This window comes from Hibiscus syriacus, unplaced genomic scaffold (assembly GCF_006381635.1).
Source record: "Hibiscus syriacus cultivar Baekdansim isolate YM2019G1 unplaced genomic scaffold, ASM638163v2 tig00113145_pilon, whole genome shotgun sequence".
Lineage (NCBI taxonomy): Eukaryota > Viridiplantae > Streptophyta > Magnoliopsida > Malvales > Malvaceae > Hibiscus > Hibiscus syriacus.
Genome location: NW_024063445.1, coordinates 1,206,083 through 1,230,187, shown reverse-complemented (window position 1 = coordinate 1,230,187; position 24,105 = coordinate 1,206,083). Strand labels below are relative to the sequence as shown.

General features: G+C 34.6%; 1 pseudogene; it reads left to right on the top strand.

Annotated features, from left to right (window-relative positions):
- Nucleotides 1-9,058: 9,058 nt before the first annotated feature.
- On the top strand, nucleotides 9,059-17,122 carry LOC120185905 (annotated as a pseudogene).
- Nucleotides 17,123-24,105: the final 6,983 nt, after the last annotated feature.

Here is a 24,105-nt window from a genome sequence, read left to right as displayed (position 1 = left end):
TGATGAATTTACTATACCGCTTGGCCCTATCACACGAGGCTGGACCAAACTTCTTAAAGACAAGCTTCAAATCGTAGTTCAAGCATTCATCCGTAAGGGTCTAATAGAAGCAGATTTGAAACAACGTTTTGAAGGGGATCCAGTTGTTATGCGGTCAACATGTATTCTGGAGATACAACCGTCTGTCTTTTATCTTTCCAATGGTTCTTGAATCGCATCAATCCGATATCGGGAACTCAAGATATGGTCATTTTACTGAAGGCGGTGCATGCAGGAAATCCTATACGGGATTAATACGTGATTTTGTAAATATTACGAATTTTCAATATTTATATTGATTATTTGTAATATAATTTAATATAGGATGATCAATTATATTTTAGGATCAGATTTATTATTTTATTAGGAATTAAGGTTGGGTTAAAACAATATTTTAAGTTATTATTATTTTATTAGGAATTAGAGTTAAAACATGTTTAATTTATTATTATTTTATTCTCTAGTTATTTAGAACCTTTAGGATTCAGCCCCTATATAAAGGAGGCTTCATTAAACTTTGTAAATCAGATTTCTTTGATCAATAATACAACGAGAGTTTGTTTTTGCAAGTGTTGATTGCCTTGTGCCTTCAAAGCTTCTTCTCCTAGAGTTCTTTCAAGTTCTTGTGAGGGAGATTAATCTTCACACTCCAATTTGACTTTTCATTGCGACTAGGAGGGTTGGTTAGAGCCATATTATCGTGTTTCCCTTTTCATTGCGACTAGGAGGGCTCGATAGGACATTATCCATTGATATTCCACATATTCATCCACGCCATCAATCATCTTTACCGTTCACTTTCATAAGGGAGATCTTTTGATTTCTTAGTTTTTTTTTTATTTATCTTGTTTTAATCTTATTTTTTTATCTTGTTTTCAGCACCAAAAAGAAACCCTAAAGAACCCTAGCTATTACCACCACCTTCCCCACTCATCCCTTATTGTTCTTCATCGAGTCTAGATCTTTTCTAGGTTTGATTCTTCAACAAGAGAAACGTTCATCAATCCGCCACCGCTTCCCTATCAATTGATATCAAATTTGGGCCGATTCTTGGAAAGAAGCAAGCAATCTTGCTTGTTATTGCACACAAAACTGTCAAGGTATCCCAACGGAGCTAGTCCAGAAAAGATTCATCGTTTCCGGTTATTTTTATTTAATTTTAATTTAGATTCAAATCCTTCTTGTTAGTTTGCTATTTTTTTCAAAAACAAAAAACAAAAAAAAAGCAAAAAAAAAAAGAAGCCAAAATTTCAAAAAAATTGCAAACGAAGCTATTTAGGGCTGCTTTTCTCCAGATATCATATTCATCCTAATATAAATCTTCAGTCCTAAATTCACCCAAATAAGAGTTCATTAGAGCCTTCAAATACGTTCTTCAAGTTTCATCGGCAGATTCGGTCTAGGATCTTGTCGAATTTATTGAAAATTTTACAGGAGGAATTTTGGTGGTGAAATTTTCAATATTGAAACTTCATATATTGAAGATAATTTACAAAAAAATCAGAATATTTGGAGATCAAGAACACCTTCGAACAAAGCGATCAAGAAAAACAGATTGTTTGAAGACTCACCGTTCAATAGAGTCCACTGGATACTACTGAAAGTATTTGGTTCTGAAATTTTACAGGTCATTTATTGACGTATCTAAAGACATTCAAGAATTTTACCAAAATATTTGGACACCAGTAACCCTCTCAAAAACGTTGCTCAAGTTGATCCAGCATTTTCCAGGTTTATGGGTTGGTTTTTTTTTCTTTGAATCTTAGTGCTTTAAGTTCTTTTGTTTTTTCTTTTTATTGTTCTTTTGCATTATCTAACACATTATCTTTCTTGTGTTAGTAGGACTAAAGAGTTTGCATAATTCTTCCTTCTTTGCATTCTTGTTCTCTTGGAGTCTAACCCTTGTTTGGCCTCTTAGAACTTTTAAGTTTTTTCTTATCGCCTTTGCTAGTAATCAAACTCCGATACGAACTGTGGAAGACTACTTGGTAAAGTGATTTTTAAAGAGTACAATATCGGCTTACTTGCCTCTCGTTGTGTTACTTTCTTGGAGTGACTTGTGAGGTTTCTGCTTTGTTGAATTTACTTCCTTTTATTTTTATTTTACTTTAAAATCTTCTTTTCAGTGTTATAATTGCAGGATTGGTGACAATAACAATGAGACACTTACGGCTATCTTAGCTGCAATTGAATGACTTACAACTTAATTTGATCAACTTAATAATGCCTTGAGAGAATGACAAGAACTACAACTAGATCTACCAAACCATAATCCAAGGCCAAACAATGCTGAACTTTTGGCCCCTAGGCGAGCACAACCACGTTTTCAAACACCCAAACTCTTTGCGAAACCAAAGTTCATGATCCCATCTTTTAAAGGAGACTACGATCCAGACAAGTACATCGATTGGGAAGGAAAAGTTGATCTCATGTTCGTATACCATGATTGCCCCCAAACTGAACAAGTTCCCCTCATTACTTTGGAATTCGAAGGATATGCTCACACTTGGTGGATGCAAACAAGGAAAAAGATTGAAAACTTTCAAATTCAACCAATCAGTTCTTGGACCAAACTCAAACATGTCATGAGGAACTGATTCCTACCGATACATTATACACGAGAAGTTAAACAACGACTACATCGACTTCAACAAGGTAGAAGTTCAGTTAAAGATACTATAAGGAGATGCAGTCCTTACTAAATAGGGCAAACATAACTGAAGAAGAAGAGGACACCATGTCAAGATTCGTTGTCGGCTTAAACCCAAACATCACTGATCTTCTTGATCTCCATGGGTATGAAAACCTTGAAGATACACTAAAGAAAGCAATGACAATCGAAGCACAACTCCAAAAGAGATTTCGATTCAGAGAACAATACCAAGGTACTTCATTATCTCACCAAGGTAATCCTTCAATTCCTTCCACGTCTTCTACTACATCTTCTCAAAAAAAGTATAGAGATGACAAACCCAACAAGGAGAAACAACGACCAGTAAAAAATGGAACACTTCTAGACTCTAAAGATGATACCCGAGCAAGAGACATCAAGTGTTTTAAATTCTTAGGAAGAGGCCATATTAGCTACAATTTCCTAAACACGAGGACCCTAACCATACTAGGTGATGGATCTTACAATTCTGACTCCGATGACGACATCCCCGACATTCCAACACATACCGAAGCTAAAGAAGATAGTGATGACTATGGAAGCGATGAGTACAATGGCACAATCTTGGTGATTCGCCATACCTTGAACATCCAAGCATCCGACGAGTCTGACATACAACGTTCCAACATCTTCCACACACGCTTCCTAATCAAGGAACATCCATTCTCCATCATCATTGACAATGGTAGTTGTGTCAACGTCATTAGCTCCAACATTGTTGAATCACTCAAACTTCCTTGCCAACGACATCTGAAACCTTATTGCTTATAATTGCTTAATAAGAGTGTCGAGATGAAAGTGGTTAAACAATGTCTCGTTAATATCAAGATGGGAAAGTATTGTGACGACGTATGGTGTGGTGTAATTCCGATGCAAGCATCCCACATCCTCCTAGGACGTCCTTGGCAATACGACAACGACGTCACATATTATGGCTGGAAGAACACTTACACAATTCTAATAAAAGGTAAACCATTCCGACCTAACCCTCTACCCCGCAAAGAGATTCTCATAGATCAACAACGAATTCTCAAGGAGACAGGGAACTTAAAACAAAAGGAAAAAGAGGTCACAATCGATAAAAGCCAAACAAATGACCCACGGGTGGTGAGTGACCCTCGATGTGAAAATAAAAGAGTGTCTCAAAACATTTATGCGAGTGCAAAAGACTTGAGAGAGACACTTTTTCAAAATAGGCCGTCCATTCTAGTCCGTTTCAAGGACTCCATTTTACCAACTATCATTAACATCACATATTTGCCTAGTGTATTTTATTCTCTATTTCAGGAGTTTCAAGATGTCTTAAGCAACCCACCGGATGGTTTACCACCTACAAGAGGAATCGAACATCAAATTGACTTCATCCCTGGACCAACCATACTAAACAACCCCGTTTACCGATGCAATCTTGAGGAAACGAAGGAATTGGAACAACAAATAGATTCATTGTTACAAAAAGGACACATTCGTGAGAGTCTTAGTCCTTGTACGGTTCCTGTCATCCTAGTTCCAAAGAAAGATGGAACATTCCGAATGTGTGTAGATTGTCGACCTATCAATCGAATAACAACCAAGTATAGGCATCCTATTCCATGCCTTGATGATATGTTGGATGAACTACATGGTGCAAGTATCTTCACCAAAATTGACTTGAAGAGTGGTTACCATCAAATTCGAATGAAAGAAGGTGACGAATGGAAAACAACATTCAAGACAAAGTTCGGCTTGTATTAATGGCTTGTTATGCCCTTTGGACTCACAAACGCTCCAAGCACCTTCATGAGATTAATGAATCACGTTCTTAAGGAGTTTATAGGTAAATTTGTTGTCGTTTACTTTGATGACATTCTTATATACTCATCTTCTCTTGATTCTCATGTCATTCACGTTCGAATGGTTCTCGAAGTTCTTTGACGAGAACATTTATATGCTAACATGGTTAAGTGTGTGTTTTGCAGTGATAAGCTTATGTTTTTAGGCTTTATAGTTAGTGTACAGGGTATCCATGTAGATAAAGAGAAGGTCAAGGCAATTCAAGAATAGCCCACGCCTACTTCCACCATCGAGGTAAGATCTTTTCATGGTTTGGCAAGTTTCTACCGTTGCTTTGTCAAAGATTTCTCAACCATTGCTGCCCCATTAACCGAGATCATGAAAAAGTTAGTTGAATTCAAATGGGGACTACTACAACAAAAAGCTCTTAAATTTCTTAAAGATAAGTTATGTTTTGCCCCTATTATTCGTCTTCCCAATATTTCTAACACCTTTGAGCTAGAATGTGATGCTTCAGGCATAGGCATTGGTGTCGTCCTCATGCAAGAAAGACAAACTATCGCTTACTTTAGTGAAAAGTTAAAAGGTGCACAATTGAACTACTCTACCTACGACAAGGAACTTCTTACACTCGTCCGAGCACTCGAAATGTGGCAACACTATCTTCTCTCTAAAGAGTTTGTTATTCACACGGACCATGAATCACTTAAATGGTTAAATAGACAAGGTAAGTTAAACAAAATACATTCTCGATGGGTTGAGTTCATTGAATCTTTTCCTTACATCATCAAATACAAACAAGGGAAAGATAACATCATAGCTGACGCATTATCTCGACGATACACACTTATCACTCAAATGCATGATACTATTCTTGGTTTTGCACATATCAAAGAACTTTATCCTAACGATCCAGATTTTTATGAGATTTATAAACAATGTGTAAAAGGTGCTTTTAACAAGTTTCATCTTGTAGATGGCTTTTGTTTTCGCATGAACAGGTTATGTATACCACAAGGCTCTTTGCGAGAGTTCTTAGTTCATGAGTCACATGCCGGAAGACTCATGGGACACTTCGGTGTTCACAAAACAATCGATATGGTCATGGAACACTTCTTTTGGCCGCACATGCGTAAAACAATGGAAAAGATTTGTGCATCATGCATCACGTGCAAACAAGCAAAGTCAAAGGTAAATCCTAATGGTTTATACACGCCTTTACCGATTTCTTCTTCTCTTTGGATCGATTTATCGATGGATTTTATACTTGGCTTACCCCGTACTAAGAAAGGATGAGATAATATTTTTGTGGTTATGGACAGATTCTCAAAGATGGCACACTTTATTCCTTGCCATAAAACGGACGATGCCACATACATTACTGATTTATTCTTTCGAGAAATAGTCCGCCTTCATGGTATTCCTCGCACCATTATGTCCGATCGTGACACTAAGTTCATAAGACACTTTTGGAAGGTATTATGGGGTAAGATTGGCACAAAACTTATCTATTCCACTTCTTGTCATCCTCAAACCGATGGACAAACCGAAGTAATAAATCGAATTCTAGGATATTTGCTAAGAACGGTAGTAGGTAAGAATACTCGTAATTGGGAAGAATGTTTAGCTTTTGTTGAGTTTGCTTATAATCGATTTGAGTTTGCTTATAATCGATCCATTCACTCCACAACAGGTTATTCTCCATTCGAAATAGTCTATGGTTTTAACCCATTAACTACTTTGGATCTTATTCCCTTGCCTTTAGATCAGATTGTCAGTTTAGATGGTGAAAAGAAGACTGCCCTTGTCAAAGACATTCATGCCAAAGCTAAACTCAAGATGGAGAAAACCTACGAGGCAATTGCAAACCGAGTTAACAAGGGCCAACGACATGTCACCTTTGAACCAGGAGATTGGGTATGGGTTCACATGAGAAAAGAAAGGTTCCTGATACTAAGGAAATCCAAGCTAGACCCACGAGGTGATGGCTCATTCCAAGTCCTTGAAAGAATCATTGACAATGCCTACCGCATTGATCTTGCCGGTGAGTATAACGTGAGTGCATCCTTTAATGTTTCTGACTTATCTCCTTTTGAAATTTCAGATTCGTGGACGAATCCTTTTAAGGAAGGGGGAGATGATACATGCACCACACACCCTAAAGCTAAGTATGATGAATTTACTATACCACTTGGCCCTATCACACGAGGCTGGACCAAACTTCTTAAAGACAAGCTTCAAATCGCAATTCAAGCATTCATCCGTAAGGGTCTAAGAGCATCAGATTTGTAACAACGTTTTTAAGGGGATCCAATTGTTATCCGGTCAACATGTATTCTGGAGATACAAACGTCTGTCTCTTATCTTTCCAACGGTTCTTGAATCGTATTAATCTGATATTGGGAACTCAATATATGGTCATTTTACTGAAGGTAGTGCATGCAGGAAATCCTATACGGAATTAATACGTGATTTTGTAAATATTACGAATTTTTAATATTTATATTGATTATTTGTAATATAATTTAATATAGGATGATTAATAATCTTTTAGGATCAGATTTATTATTTTATTAGGAATTAAGGTTGGGTTAAAACAATATTTTTAGTTATAATTATTTTATTAGGAATTAAGGTTGGGTTAAAACAATATTTTTAGTTATTATTATTTTATTAGGAATTAGAGTTAAAACATGTTTAGTTTATAATTATTTTATTCTCTAGTTATTTAGAACCTTTAGGATTCAGCCCCTATATAAAGGAGGCTTCATTGAACTTTGTAAATCAGATTTCTTTGATCAATAATACAACGAGAGTTTGTTTTTGCAAGTGCTGATTGCCTTGTGCCTTCAAAGCTTCTTCTCCTGGAGTTCTTTCAAGTTCTTGTGAGGGATATTAATCTTCACACTCCAATTTTCCTTTTCATTGCGACTAGGAGGGTTGGTTAGAGCCATATTATCGTGTTTGCCTTTTCATTGCGACTAGGAGGGCTCGATAGGACATTATCCATCGATTTTCCACATATCCATCCACGCCATCAATCATCTTTACCGTTCACTTTCATAAGGGATATCTTTTGATTTATTTGTTATTTTTTTTTATTTTCAATTCTTTTATCTTTTATTTATCTTGTTTTAATTTTTTATCTTGTTTTCAGCACCAAAAAGAAACCCTAAAGAACCCTAACTATTATCGCCACCTTCCCCATTCATCCCTTATTGTTCTTCATCGAGTCTATATCTTTTCTAGGTTTGATTCTTCAACAAGAGCAACGTTCATCAATCCGCCACCGCTTCCCTATCAATTGGTATCATATTCAAAGATGTGATCAAATCAAGAAGTTGGGGTTGATTAGGATCACAACAAGAACTAAAATAGATACCATGCAAGAACAACAAGATGTTGACAAGTTGGATAAACTAGCCCTGAATGATCACTTTCACATATCATACTACGAGGACCCCCCACCCGACAAGTTGCTTTAAACACTATCAATTGATGAAGAAACAATTAGCCTACACTCCCGAGTGTAGTCGTAGTTTAGCCTAGCTATGCATCTTCCAATTAAAAAAATCAATTTTTAAAAGTAATATCAAATTAGTCCTTAAAATGATAACTTTGAAAATTTTAAACACCTACTTTGGATTAAAAAAGGCTTATATCACAAATAAGTACTTAAAGTATATCATCTTTTTCATTTATGTATCTAAAGTAGTTTTGTCAAAGTAAGTATTTGAACTTATCTTTATGGTCAAAATAGGGACCTAAAATATATTTTGATCAAAAGGGGTACCTAAAGTATTTAATTTTTTCAAGATAAGTACCTAAAGTATTCTTTAATTAATATCTCGTATCAATTTTTTTAGAACTTAGATAAAAAATATTGAATACTTTATGTACCTATTTTGATCAAAAATATACTTTAAGTACCTATATTAACCAAAAAAATAAGTTTAGGTACTTATTTTGATAAAAAAAACTTAAAGAACTTATATGAAAAAATGGTATACAACAACAAGAAAATATACCTTTAATAACACACGAACGATGACACACGCTTATTTATGACTTGCAAAAAATGTGTCATAAAAAATATCATGTTTCTTAAAATCTGAACGATTTGACTTACAATAATGTGTGTCATATTTAGTAGTCATAATCTAAAAAATTTATCAAAAACACGGAGTTCACTTTTCATTGCGTGTCATCTATAAAAGTTGTCTTTTAATTTCCCCCCATAATTTAACTTACGCATGCTTTCCCGCTTCTAGTCCTCCTCGATCATCAGTTCACACTAAACCTATGTTTCCCTTTTTCTCAACGCCCCCTCCCCTCTTCCCCCAAAAGACCTTAAATCCCCAAAACCAACAACAGGGGATAAACAATGGGAATCAAAGGTCTACTTAGATTCATAAAACCTTTCATTGAACCCGTTCACATCAAGAAATATGCTGGCAAGCGAGTATTTTATTTTCTCCTTTTTTCTTCCCTTTTATTTCCATTTTTCCTCCCCAGCATATATGCTATTCTGTAAGTTTTGTAGGCGGGTATTGATGCTTATCCATGGTTACATAAATGAGGTATTTTTGTTTCAGTTGTATGTGTATCTTCTCTCATGAAGGTCGACTTTTCCAAGTCGGTATGTGTATTTTAACTTTATTATTCTAGAATCTGGAAGAACTTTATTATTGTTATTATTTGTTTTTAAATTTTGATTTTGGAATAAACTAAGTAGAGTATGCGTTTAAGGCAGTGAAAGCATCTGGGATCACATCCATTGGTGTTCAAGGAAAAGATTGTCTGTGTTGTTACCCAGAAGAAAGTTCTCGTCTGTACTCTCCCATTTACATTTCCTTTACTTCTTTATTTTTGGGATTAAAGTAATTTTAAGGTTTTTTTCTAGTTGGGTATTTAATTTTGAATAATGCTATGCAGGATAACCTATTGGATTAGACTAGTGTCACTCATCTTTTCCCTATTACCAAGTTCCTTGGATTATTGGCTACTGGCATGACATGTTTAATTTTTTTGGTAAATACAATTTTTTTATTTTGGTAAATATTTTTCTTAGATATTATTTATTCGAATTGCCAAGATCTTTATTTTGTTGACTAGTAAATTAGGGTTTTGGGGATGTAAGAGATTTTGGGCTATAATGATATATCTCTTTTCACACTGATGATAATTGGCATTTCCACTCTTCAGCTGATGCAAGGACCTTGGTCCAACAAGCAAGGAATAAAGCAGTTGAGTTTCGGTTCAGGTATGGATATGAGATGCTTGTGGATGTATTGTCCAAATGGTATAGTTAATTGTATAATATTCTCTTGAACTTGACAATATTTAGTTGTTTTCGAAAATTTGGATTTTGTATTTTCTGTATATCTCACCTAGACATTGTTTGATCAAGCTTAATGACATTAAGAGATCAGTCATTTGGATACACACTGGATATAAATTTATACGCTTTTACTTCTACTAGTAGATATTTGAAAAATATTAAGATCCTGCTCGTTTCAACATCAAAGTTAAAGCGGCTTTATCATTCTTATTTACTGGTTCATGGGTATAGTCTTGGTTCCAAAATTAATGCACATGATCAACCACATTTTAACTGTTATTTTGAATTCCTTATTGAAAATTGATCTATCTTTGATGTTTATGGTTCTCGTCCATTTTGATGATCATACATTTAATTTAGCCTCTCATGCTTTATTGGTATAGGATTGCAGACAAATCACATGTTTATACTCAACATGCTTATATGAGGCCTCTTGGAGTTGGTAACCCTATGATTTCTTCAACATCCTACATGTAATACCCAAAAAATTTAGACAATGGCCAAAATGAAAATTTGGAAAGTTTGATGGTCAAAGAAGAAAATTCAGAAAAAGTTTAGGGAATTAAGTGATAATTTCTTAAAAAGAATTTTATTCTGTGGACGAGAAAACTTCTTCTTCTTCAAGCTTCCGTGGGTGTTCTTATTCAAAATCATATTGTTGGATTTGAAATTTTAGTAAACAAAATTAGAAATGGTTAAAGTCCGATAAGGAATCGGTAATTCAGATAGAATTGGAATTTTACAAAAATTTGAAGGATGTTCTAAAATGGTTGGAAGTTTTATTTTAATATTTTAGATTACAGAAATTTGGTTTGAAATCGTGTAATTTTTCAGATTTAATTGAAACAGTAGAATTTAGTGACTAAAACACAATTTTTGAAAATTCAAGGGGAATTTTGGAAATTAAGGTCAAATTAATTCATATTTGACTTTTTAATATGATATGGATCAAGTGGTTTTGTTTTATGGTGAATATGAAGATTCATTAAGGGCAAAAATGGAATTTCTTATTAAATGGAATAAAATAATTCCATTACAATATTATATTAAGCATGTGTTAGATCTAATTAACATTAGAATAACAATAATGGGGGAACATTTCAACTTCTTCTTCTCCAAGTTTCCGTGGGTGTTCTTCAAAGGTGAGAGAAAACTTCAACTCAATTTTCAAACAATTTATTTAGGATTTTGAGTAAGTTGTAAAAAGAAAATTGTTATATGAGAAAAACGCTCTCTTTTGGTACCAATATTGTATGATAATCTTGTTGGTGCTCAGAGATCCCAAATCTAAGGGTTTGTGTTCATATAAGGGCTCACAAAATTGATAATGGATCTTGATGTTTGTGAGGTAGTAGATTCATATTCAAGCATGTGTGATGATTAGAACATGTTTAATCTTTTTAGAGCTTGTTCTTTAAGTTTTGGCCATGGATTGTTTGAGTGAAAAAATTATGGAAAATTATATATGGGTTAAAAATGATGAAGAAAGTATTTTACAAGACTTAGAAAAATTGGGGACCATTTTGTAAATTTTGAAAAGTTGGGAGATCAATTCGTAAATTCTGGAAAATCGATTGGTTGTTGTGTAAGTGTTGTATAATTGATGTACTATGCTGGAAATTGTTGTTTGGGAATTGAAATGAGTGTTAGATGTGAAAAATGACTATTTTGGAAAGTTTGAAAAGGTTTGTGATTTAAGTACAATAAGTTTATAGTTGGGGTACTTAAATGTAATTATGCCTTTGTAAAAGAATTTGAATGGAAATAATTTCAATGTTGGAATTATTGGTATTAAGAATTTAAGTGGTAAAATGTTGAAGGACCAGTTTGTGTAAATTGTAAAACTTGGTTCCAATGTTAAAAGGAATTATTAAGTATTGAGTATTTTGATAGAAAATGAGTTTCAAGTATGATTATGAAATTTATTTTGGAAATGTATTTATGTTAGTACAATACTTAATATACTAACATATATATGGATATGAATCTATATTTTGTACATATCGTGATTTACTCGGTGTTCAAAACGATTCGAGTATAATAGAAAAGAGTTATTGTGGACAATAGTGAGGCTCATATTTTGGAAATTATAAAGTTTCAAGGTGAGTGCATTTAATTATGTACATACATGTGGTAATAGTTAAAATAACATAATTTATTGATGTATGTATAGTGATTACCGAATGGAATTGTGTGTGTTAAAATGATAAGGAAATCATACTGAGTGTAAAGATTTCCATATGGAGCACTGGGTGTGTTAAATGATAAGGAAATCATATTGAAAATATGGATTTCTAGATAGGGCATTTTATGTGCTAAAATGGTAAGGGAATCATACTGAGTGCATGGATTTCTAGATAAAGCACTAAGGGTGCTACAAAGATAAGGAAATCATATTGAAAATATGGATTTCCAGATAGGGCATTTGATGTGCTAAAATGGTAAGGGAATCATACTGAGTGTATGGATTTCCAGATAAAGCACTAAGGGTGCTACAAAGATAAGGAAATCATATTATTGGTATGGATTTTCACATAGGGCATTTCATGTGCTAAAATGATAACAAAATCATACTAATGGTATGAATTTTTGAATAGGGCACTTCATGTGCTAAAATGAAAGGGGAGGCATACTAAGCGTATGATTTTCCAGATAGAGCACTGAGAGTGCTAATATTAAAAGGAAATTACATGAATTGTATGAATTTCCTATGGAATGTATGGATTCCAATGATTGATAAATGAGGTTAATGGCAAGTATATTGGTAAAATAAACTTACGAGCTTATGGATTAATGGTAAATGTATTGGTAAAATAAGCTTATGAGCTTATGGAATAAATGATAAATTTATTGATAAGAAATGTTATATTATTTTGATCATGGTAAAATATTGGATATGCAAATAACATAATTTTATAGCATTTTGAATTTGACATTGAAATTCATGTATGAATTGTATTGCACTGATTATTGTTTTAAATTGCCTCACTAAGTTTATACTTAGCGTGTGATGATTTTCACGCGTAGGTAAAAAGCCAGTAGTGGAATAAAGAGTTCAAAGTGACATCAAGCATCAAGGAGTATGTTTCAATATCAGTAAGACATCCTATGATGGAATTTGACTTAGATATTGGCATGTAATTAATAATGTTCTATTTGTTTTGTTGAACAAATTTAGAAACAAAATGGTAATCTTTATAGTGATGAAAGGATAAATTTTTCTGAATTTATATGTATTTTCAGAAATTACTGTAGCAGTGCATCGATGCACAATTTTAATTCAAAATTTTGGTGCATCAATACACTGTTCACGTTACTGCAGCAGTGCATCGATACACTATTAACTGTTTACGGTTACTGTTCACTATTCACTATTCATAAAACAATCTTTTGTTTTAAATTTGTTATAATGAAATATAATTATATGATAGATATTTTTTATAATATCATTTACCATTTTAAGAAAATAAATTTTAAATCACTTTTGAAGAGGAAATGATTTTCGAAATATCGGGTGACATCTATAATCTGTATAGGTATAATTATACAGGTTATGGGTGTTACATTTATTGGTATCAGAGCTACATGTTTAGCCGATTATAAGACTAAACCGAGGTTATTTTGAGTAAAAAGTGTATACATGCCACTAGGATGTCAAAAGTTACTGATAGTTATATATATAATGTGATGATGCTTATAGGGAGTAAAGTTATTCTTTACTAATGTATGATGATTCTGACTATGTTCAGATGTTGGAATTAAAGAAAAAGGTTCGAAAGTTGAAAATGTTGAAAAGAAAGTCGAGATTGAAATCGACCAAAAAGGGATCCGACATGACTTATGTAAAATACCTTAGAATGGTGGATGTTGTATGGGATTTTCGTCTAGTTTGTGGAAGAAATGCCTAGTTTTTAACAAAGTTTCTCAATAGGAAGAATCGATTAAAAAGTTTGAACGAATTACAAGAAAAGTCGAATCGGATGAAGATTCGAGAGAGATTTCTGAATCTAGTGATGATTTTGAGGTGCCTCCAGGTAAGCTTAAATAAGTAAGAAATATTTAAGCTAAGCATTAAATTGTTTGAAGCATTGTTGATTTGAGTAAGAGGAATTGAGTAAGCGGTAAATATGATTTCCGTAAAAAGTTTAAAGAAAGTTGAGTTATTAGTGAATCAAATGGTTATGAGTTGGATTGAGAATAGATATCAAGTCCATAAAATTGAATAGATTTACCTTGTGAAGGTAAATATGCAAAAATGGATTGTCTAACCATTTCATGGTGCAATGAAATAGTGTTTAGATGGAGATGGATTCTTAAGAACTTGAAAACTGTCAGATTCATAGTGAGAGGAAAAATAGTAAATTTGCTTGATAGTTTGATTTTAGCATTAACTGTTATGAAGTTATTGCTACAAATTTATCAAGTTTTCTTATTGAACGATGTGAACATTAGGATTTTCATTTGAGATGGAAAATGTTTCAACTGTTTGAAAATATTTTCTTTGGATTTGGAAAACGTTATACATATTTCCTTAAGAATGAAATAAGGAATTTCAAAGTAGAAATATTCAATTCAGTTTGGTATCGAGTGATATTAAAGCGGAAGACCTTTGGATCATGATACAAGTGTTAGACGGACAAATAGTAAATGTCCGATAAGGATTCATGAGTTTATGTTCCTAATGAATCCGATGGGATTATCATTAACGTGTTTAAGATCGTTTTGATCATGAATTGGTTGTCTCTACATTAAGGTTAGATTAATGGTCACAAGAAGTGATTAATTTAGAAAAATGCAGAGAAGTTAATAATTTTAATGATTGATGAAAAAGTGAACTATCACTAACGTGATATCAACAATGGTTGCGATTAAGATGATATAAAAAGGATGCATAGCTTTTCTAGCTAAAGTGATATATACTCAAGTATCTGAAGTAAGATCATATGATATTTCCATAACTTGGGAATCTCCATAAGTCTTTTTAGATTTATTATTATGGGTTAACTCCAGATTGAGAGGTGGAATTTAATATTGATGGTTATTAAGGCATTAATCATGTATCTATGAGTTCATATCGAATGGTTGCGATTGAGCTAAGAGAATAAATAATCAAGTACAAGAATTGATATATTGAGGATGTATTAGACTGAGTAGTTCACATTGGGGTGAACCGGTGTTGTAAAAAAAATGGATATGTACGATTATGCATAAATTATCGATAGTTAAATAGAGTAACTATCAAGAACAAATATCCTATTTTGATGATTGATGACTTGTTTTATCAGCTTAAAAAGAGCAGCAATGTTTTCTAAAATTGATATTCGAATGGGATATCACCAGTTAAATTTTAAAGAGGAAGATGTTCTAAAGATAGTTTCAGAAAATAGTATAGACACTACGAGTTTGTAGTAATGCCGTTTGGGTTGAAAAATTCTCTAGCAGCATTTATATATTTTGATGAATCGAGTATTTCAACCTTATTTAGACCAGTTTGAGGTGGTCTGTATCGATGACATTCGGGTATACTCGAATACAAAGATAGAGTATGATGTTCATATTTGTATTGTGCTCGAGATAATTAAGGGTACAAAGTTATATGCCAAAATGTCAAATATTAGTTTTGGGTATCAGAAGTTGCTTTTCTTGGTCATGTTGTCTCAACAGAAGGCATAAGAGTTGATCCAAATAAAGTTCAAGCAATATTGGAGTGGAAACCTCCAAAGATGTTCAGTGGTCCAAAGTTTTTGGGACTTACTAGTTATTATCGAAGGTTTGTGAAAAACTTTTCGATGGTTGCTTTTCCTTTAACCAAGCTCTTAAAAAAGGATGTTTCATTTGCTTGGACTGAGAAATGTCAAGACAGTTTTAAAGCTTTAAAGAATATTTTAACGGAAGCACCAATATTGGTACAACCGGAATCGGGCAAAGAATATGTGGTGTATAGTGATGCATCTCATAATGGTTTGGGTTGTGTACTTATGCAAAAAGGTAAAGTAGTAGCTTATTCTTCTCGACAATTAAAGACTCATGAAAGAAATTATCCTACGCATGATCTTGAGTTAACAGCAATTGTTTTTGCTCTAAAGATTTGGAGTCATTATTTGTATGGTGAGAGATACCAAATCTACACGGATAATAAGAGTTTGAAATATTTGTTGACTCAAAAAGAGCTGAATTTGAGACAAAGAAGATGTATAGAACTTTTAAAGGACTATGATTTGATCATTGATTATTATCCGGGTAAAGCAAATGTTGTAGCAAATGCACTTAGTCGGAAAAATTTTGCAGTTTTACCAGCTATGGATGTGCGACTATTGTTGAGATAAAATGACGCACTATTGGATGAATTAAAATTAAAACCGATGTGTTTATATCGGATAATAGAGCAATAAAAAAATATGGCAGATGCTTGGAAAAGATTTCACTAGTGGAAAAAAAAGTGAGACTAAAGACTTTTAAATCAAATTAGATGGATGTCTGATTATCGAGGAAGAATCCGTATTCATAACTGTTTCTCTCAACTAGGTCTCTTTGACTATATTCTATATGGAAGTTTTGTTTTTGTTTAGAGTGTAGTACAAGATGCGACCACAATAATTTGGTCAAATATTAGTTAGTTTAGGGTTTACATTATGCATCTAGATTGAATTTTTGACTGATGTTTTGCAGGCAACTAGTGCTGGATCGAAAGAACAAGAGGCAATTAATTTCTTGGAAAAGAAGATGAAGAATGACCCTGCTTTTACTTATGAGGAAACAGTGTAGGTATGTTATTTTATCATTTATGTATGTTAAAGGAAGTTGTTAAATGTCACAAGTTTAACATTTGCTAACACTATCGCATTTGTCTAATGTTTTATATTCCTACTATTGTACAGACTTCTATTTCGGCTCTGCAATCTGTTCTTCAAGAGGATTTCAAGGTTACCGAGATAGAGGTATAACGAGTCATCCTATCATCTTTGTTTGTAGTGATTTTATTGCTATGTTGAGTCTGCAACCATATAAATGTGTGAATGGATTATATATCTTTCGTGTATTCTCACTCTAATCCAAATGTTGTTGTTTCTCTAATATAATTACATACGTAATTATGTATAACTGCAGTCATTGTGTAAACTGAAATTATTCTTGTTTACCCTCTTTTTGAACTGTGGTTGACAAGAATCCTTTGATTCTTGGCAGGTGGGAGTGGTGAAAACTGATAATCCAGTTTTCCAAGTGTTGTCAACCGAGGAAATCGATGAACATTTGACAACAATTAGTGAGCGCGACTAGTAGGCATGGACCATATCATGCTTTAGTTATTTCTGAAAGGCATTGATAATAAGCTTATTTTTATTAATTTACATATGTTTAATTATTTCTGAAAGGCCTTATTTTTTTCTTTTACTGCAGCATGATATCTTCCAGCTCGTAGGAGCGCCTCTTGTTGAAAATTATCTTGCTAGATTTAACAGCTCCGTGTTTGCTTATTGCCAGGTACTTATACTATTTGGTGTCCAGCAAATGCCTTGTTTGGAGAAAATTTATCAAGCTATCAGCAGGGCTTAACTCCTCGTGTGTTTCAGCGTTTATTTGATCATATAAATGAGGTGAAATTTTTGAATTTATGCTCATCACTGAATTTGTTGATTTTTTTTGAATTTTAAGAATGGACAATTTTCAATAGTTTGTGTTCTGACCTTCTTTATTCTATGGAGCAAATTAAGCATGCTAATAAACATCTCAAGTATCAAATTCGTTGTTCTTTTCTTGAGGTAGAGTTAATTGAATTATTTTGATTCTTAGTTTTGACATAATTGGACTGCTTAGCATTGTACTATTCTTGTTCCTTATCACTTCATTTTCAATTTTCTTTTGCAGATATACAATGAACAAATAACATATTTATTGGATCCAAATCAAAGAAACCTGCAGGTAGAATGGATTATTATTTAACTTTTTAGTTTCCATTTATTACTGGACGAAAAAATTGGGTTTTCTTATATTGTTCTATCATTTTCATCCATATAAGAAAAGATGTAAAATATGGCGTCTATGTTGAGAATTTGACAGAAGAGTATGTGCATTCAATGAAGGGATTGACTAAGCTACTATTAAAGGTTTTTCTTCTTTTTCTTTCTTTTTCTTTTGGCCGATGGTTTGATTGCTAACTTAATAATCTTCCATGAAGAAGATACTCAATTTTTATGTTTAGAATGCTAATGCTTTTCTTTTTCTTGAGAGAAATGGATTGGACCATTTATTCCAGTAATAAGCTGATGAATGAATGATGTAGGGATTAAATAGTAGAAGCACAGGTGCGACTAGTATCAATGCTGAAAGTTCTCGTTCCCATAGTGTTTTAACTTGTGTTGCTGAATCTCGATGCAAGGTAATAATGCTTCGAATGCCAAGTGTTCTATTTTGTGTTTATAGTATTTAGGTTTGAGCCGATATACTTTCTCCAATTACAAATTGGTGGAATCAAACCACTAATTTCTTAGCTATGCAAAGAGGAATTTTCTTATATACCATGTCATTATTTATGTGCTAATTTCTTATATACCCTCTCAATCATGCTTGAGGGATTCAAAAGTACTCTTTATTGTTACAGAGTGTAGCCAATGGTGTAAGTTGCTTTAAAACAAGCCGAATAAATTTCGTTGATCTAGCTGGCTCAGAGCGACAAAAGTTAACTGGATCTAACAAAAGGGTTAGCCTCAATTGGATCAATGTTTTGGTGAGGACTTCGATCGATCATTCATTGTTTAAATTGCAGTTTTCATTTTGACTAATTGTTTATTGTAAACTGTTTCTAGAGTCCCCGTCAGTCGGGAGGTACCGAGTGTGGATATTATGTTTGTAAGTTCATGAAAGAGATAGTCGAGAACGGACTTGAAGTGCTGGTCAATAAGATTGTAAGTAAACTTTTCTGATACAGATCTGTCATATCATACATACACATTAGTCATACAACTATCATATGGACTTGAAGTAGGATGTTATTCTAAACAAATTAATGCAAGTACTTGTTAGCAAAACTGAAAACTGTGAATTCATGTCGTGATAATGCATATAATTTATATGGGAAGTTTTACTAATTAAATGTGTAAAATTTATTTTTACATATGCTTCAAAGAATGCATATGTAAAATTGGTCATTTTAATACTCTTTGATAGTTATATATTTTGCTTTAAATAAGTATAAATTATGTACTTATTTCTTATTTTTTACTTTGGTTGGCAATGGGAAGGAAGAATACACGGATGATGACATTGATGATATTCGCAAAGAATGGGTATCTTATGTGGCAAACTTTATTATGCCGTGATATTTTGTATCGACTTATAATTACAATATTTTTGATAACTTAATGTTAATATATTGTATTCAAATGGATTTCTTATATATAATATGATATATATATTTAGTATTATGAGGCATTAAATGTGATTTAGTTTGATTATTTGTCAATCTACAATATATATATATATATATAATTTACGACATATAAGTGTCATCTTCTTTAATGACGTGTGCTTCAATAACATGCAATGTAAGTCATAAATGCGTGTCATAAATGCGTGTCATAGATTTATGACACACAATTGCGTGTCATCTGAGATTTATGTCGGTAGCTTCAATGACGCGCATTTGTGTGTCATCTGCACCCATAGATAACGCGCAATGCGCTTCATTAAAGGGGTTTTTTTCTAGTAGTGTACTTTATATACTTATTTTTAGTATAAGTAAAAAAAAACTTTAAACACTTAAAATAAATAAAATTTAAAATTTAAACTATTAATTTTCAATTAAGTCAAATCTAAAAATTCATTTTGATAGCTTAATTTATGAATTAGCCAAGGAAAATGGCAATTTGAGATTAAAGTCTCTCTAAGATGATTACGGTTTAATTCTGTCTAATTGCATGGGAAATTTGGAAGCATTTTCTTTAGCATTGGTATTAGACCAAGATAGGAGGTTGGGTTTCGAATCTTTCCTACTGCCCTTTCCTAATCTTTATTTTATTTAATTTACCTATAAGATGATAGTTAAATTTATTAGTTTATTTTAAATTAAAATATATCAATTTTGTAAGATTTTTAAATATTGAGAAATAAGTTAATTAAATTATTTTAAATTAAGAATAAATTAATATAATATATAAACCGTTTAGATTAATTTATTATTATATCAGGTCATGTTATTATTTCTGTTAAGTTACCAATTAAAATAAACATCAAATAATTAAAATAGAAATAAAGAAACGTTAAATATTATTTTAAAAAATAATTAAATGATTAAAATAAAAATATAAGAAACAAGTGAGGTACCAAAAAGATAATTTACGTAAAAGAAAGAAAAATCAAAATAACATTACTATAAACAATTCCTACAGTTCAACAATATCTCTAACGGCAACCACCATTTATTCCTCCTCCCCCTTGTCCAATTTTGCTAGCCTTACCAAAGGTCGGATACAACTCAGTAATCGACCCTTTATCAATGGCTACGTTTACACGTGTCCCATTGTTGTTTCCCTGTAGCACGCTTCCACCAGCTGCTGCATCATCGAAGCCATTAAATCGTCACTGTCATAAATGTAATTGCGTCGCATCGGCATCATCTTTAACAAGAAAAGTTCCAGTGTTATACTCTGTCTTTTTCATCCCCAATTCCTTCTCTCAGCGAAACAAAACAATTATTTTAGGAGAACACCCGTGGTTTTAGCTTCCTTGGCTGATTTGAGCACTGTGCTAGTCACTGGAGCCAGTGGCAGAACGGTTTTCCCTTTGTTCCTTGCTTTTACCTTTCTCTTGTTATTTGGTAAAAATGGTTCCTTTTTGTTGATTTTGATGTAATTTCCTGTTAATGGATGAATTCGGATTTGGGTTTTTTTAATGTGTCAATGTTTATTTTGGATTCCTAATTCCCTATAGTTTCTTGCATTTTTTAAGGATTATTTGTGGGTTTTCAGTAGGCTGTTGTGCTTACAATCTTGTGACATCCATGGTGGTGTATTGACATGAATTAATTGGTGGGACTTTGTCAGGTCAGATAGTTTACAATAAACTGAAAGAGAGGTTGACCAGTTTGTGGCAAGAGGATTGGTTAGAACTCCTGAAAGCAAGGAGACAATCGGTGGAGCAGATGATGTCTTTGTTGGCGATATAAGGGATGCCGCCACTCTAGTTCCTGCTATGCAAGGAATCGGCGCTCTCGTAATTCTTACGAGTGCTGTTCCAAAAATGAAACCCGGGTTTGATCCCACGAAAGGAGAAAGGCCTGAGTTCTATTTTTAAGATGGAGCATACCCTGAGCAAGTAAGCCCCATTTTCTATCCTAGGATTTTACTCGCTTCCGATTGACCGATGTAAAGTCTCATGGGGCTAGACTGCTGCTGGCAATCTCGTGCAGCCTTAGACGTTTTCTTGGTCGAAAACCGGCTAAGTGACCCGAACCTTCACTAAGCAAGAATGCTTAGAAAGTTGCTAACCCAAAGAAATTGGGGAAAATAATGAGATGGGCGAGCTAAAGGAAGAAGAGAGATTTGAGAGTGAATACTAGTTTGTATTTCTCAACTTGAGGTGTGTAAATGAAGGGGGGGTGAGCCTCCTTTTATAGTTGGAGTCCCCTACAATGAACGGTTGGGATTAAAGTAAATCAATGGCTAAGATGAGAGCTCTATACTATTTACAACAAGTGGGCAATGAGTTGGAAAACATTATCTTCTAAGATAATGCTAAATAATTATCATGTCTCCAAGGTGGATTGGATCAGTTCTCTTGGGTCTTCTAGAAGGCCCAATACGTGGCAAAGATAGTCCCTTGCAGCCTGGAATGAATTTAGCTCGGTCATGGGATGGCGGCCTGTGACATTCTTCCCCGCTAGTTCTAGCGACACCCTCGTCGCGCGGCTAGAGTGAAACTGATCTATCTTATCTCGGAATTACCATAATCTTCGGAAGGCTCCCAACTTCCTTCGCTCTCTGGAAGTCCCTTCCACTGAACATGGTATTCGTGCCTTGGTCGATGTCCCACTTGATAAACGGCTCTCTCCGCATGGATGGCTTCTACTACCTTCTCGTAAGAGAATTTTACCCCGACTGGCACTTGGTGTGACTTGCCTCGATCTAGCTCCTCCTTATCCTGATGGTATGGCTTCAACAAACTCACATGGAACACAGGATGAACTTTGATGGTTGGAGTCAACTCCAATCGATAGGCCATGGTGCCTACTCGCTTTAGAACTTTGAACGGCCCCTCGTATCTTCGTACAAGCCATTTGTGATATGGGTTGCGCAAGATCCCACTTAATTTGGCAAGGACTAGGTCACCAACCTCAAAATTGATATCCCGATGCTTTCGATCCGCCCACTTCTTGGTTCGCTTCCCGGCCTTGTGCAAACAAGCTCGGGCTAGTTCATGTTGTTCCTGCCACTCCTTGGCAAATTGGTATGCTGCTGGATTCGGTCCCTTGTACCCGGTCGCAATTGCATTTGGTGTGAACGGTTGTTGTCCGGTAACTATCTCAAATGGACTCTGATTGGTCGTATCACTCCTCTGCAAATTGTAGGAAAATTGGGCTATATCCAACAATTTTGGCCAGTCAAGTTGTGTTGCACTCACATAGTGCCTAAAGTATGTCTCTACGAGCACATTCACTCTCTCGGTTTGCCCATATGTCTGTGGATGAACACTCATCGAGAAGTTCAAGCTTGATCCCATCAACTTGAACAACTCCTTCCAGAACCTCCCAGTAAACCTTGTGACTCGATCAATGATAATCATCTTTGGAACGCCCTAGTACTTCACCACGTGCTTTAGAAAAAAAAGAGCGGCTTCCTCGGCTAGGCATACTTTGGATGCTGGGATAAAGGTACCATACTTGGAAATTCTATCGATCACTACCATGATGCTAGAAAATCCATCGGTAATCGGCAGACAGACAATAAAATCCATGGAAAGACTCTCCCATGGTCTTTCAGGGATTGACAAAGGCTGCAACAATCCAGCTGGTTTCTTTTGCTCAATCTTGTCTTACTGGCACACAAGACATGCCTTTACATAGGCCTCAACATCATTGCCCATGTACGGCCAGTAATAGTGTTCGGCTATTAAGGCCAAAGTTCGGTGGATCCCCGGATGTCCCGCCCACTTGGAATCGTGACATTCCTTAATTAGCTCCTTTCGTAATCCTTCAAATTGCGACACATAGAGGCGGTGTCCTCAAGCATACAATAAGCCTCCCTTGAGCCAAAACTTTCGAGTCTTACCCTCAGTGGCAAGCTCCATCAACGAAGTGGCCATCAGATCATGTGACAACCCCTCCTTGATGCATTCCCGCATCTGTCCCGTCGACATACTAACGAACTCCATGTCGTACCTTTAGCTTAAGGCATCGTCTACGAAATTTACTTTCCAGATTTGTACTCGAAGGACAAATCAAACTCGGCAAGAAACTCTTGCCATCGAGCCTGCTTCGGCGACAACTTCTTCTGGGTTAGGAAGTAACTGTTGGCAACATTTTTTGTAAACACTATGAACTTGGACCCAAGTAAATAATGTCGCCATATGCGCAAGCAGTGTACAACCACCATCATCTCTTTTTCATGGACCGTGTATCGCCTCTCGGTCTCGTTGAGCTTCCGGTTTTCATAAGCAATCGGATGTCCTTCTTGCATTAGGACGCCACCAATAGCAACATCGGATGCATCGGTGAATACTTCAAAGGACTTGGTGTGATCAGGCAAAACCAAGACTGGCTCGCTTATCATAGCATGCTTGAGTTCGTCAAAGGCATTTGGACACTTCGGGCTCCAATCCCACCTTTTGTCTTTCTTCAATAACTCGGATAAGGGGGCGGCGAATTTAGAGTATCCTTTGACAAAATGTCGGTAATAGTTGGCAAACCCCAAGGAATGACCTCAGCTCTGTCACCTTGGTTGGCACCTTCCATTCTTCAATGGCTCGAATCTTGTCCCTGTCCATACCATGTCCAATAATGTGGCCAAGGAAGGGGACCTCTGTTTGGGCAAATGAGCACTTCTCCTCTTTAATATAGAGCTCATTGTTTCGCAACACCAAGAACAGTTGCTTCAAGTGTTCGACATGCTCCTCCAACGTCTTGCTATAGATGATGATGTCGTCGAGGTAGACTACAATGAAACGATCTAAAAAGAACTGCAACACCTTGTTCATCAAGGTGCAGAAAGTGGCTGGAGCATTCATGAGGCCAAAGGGCATCACAAGGTATTCATACGAACTGTACCTGGTCACGCAAGTTGTCTTCGGT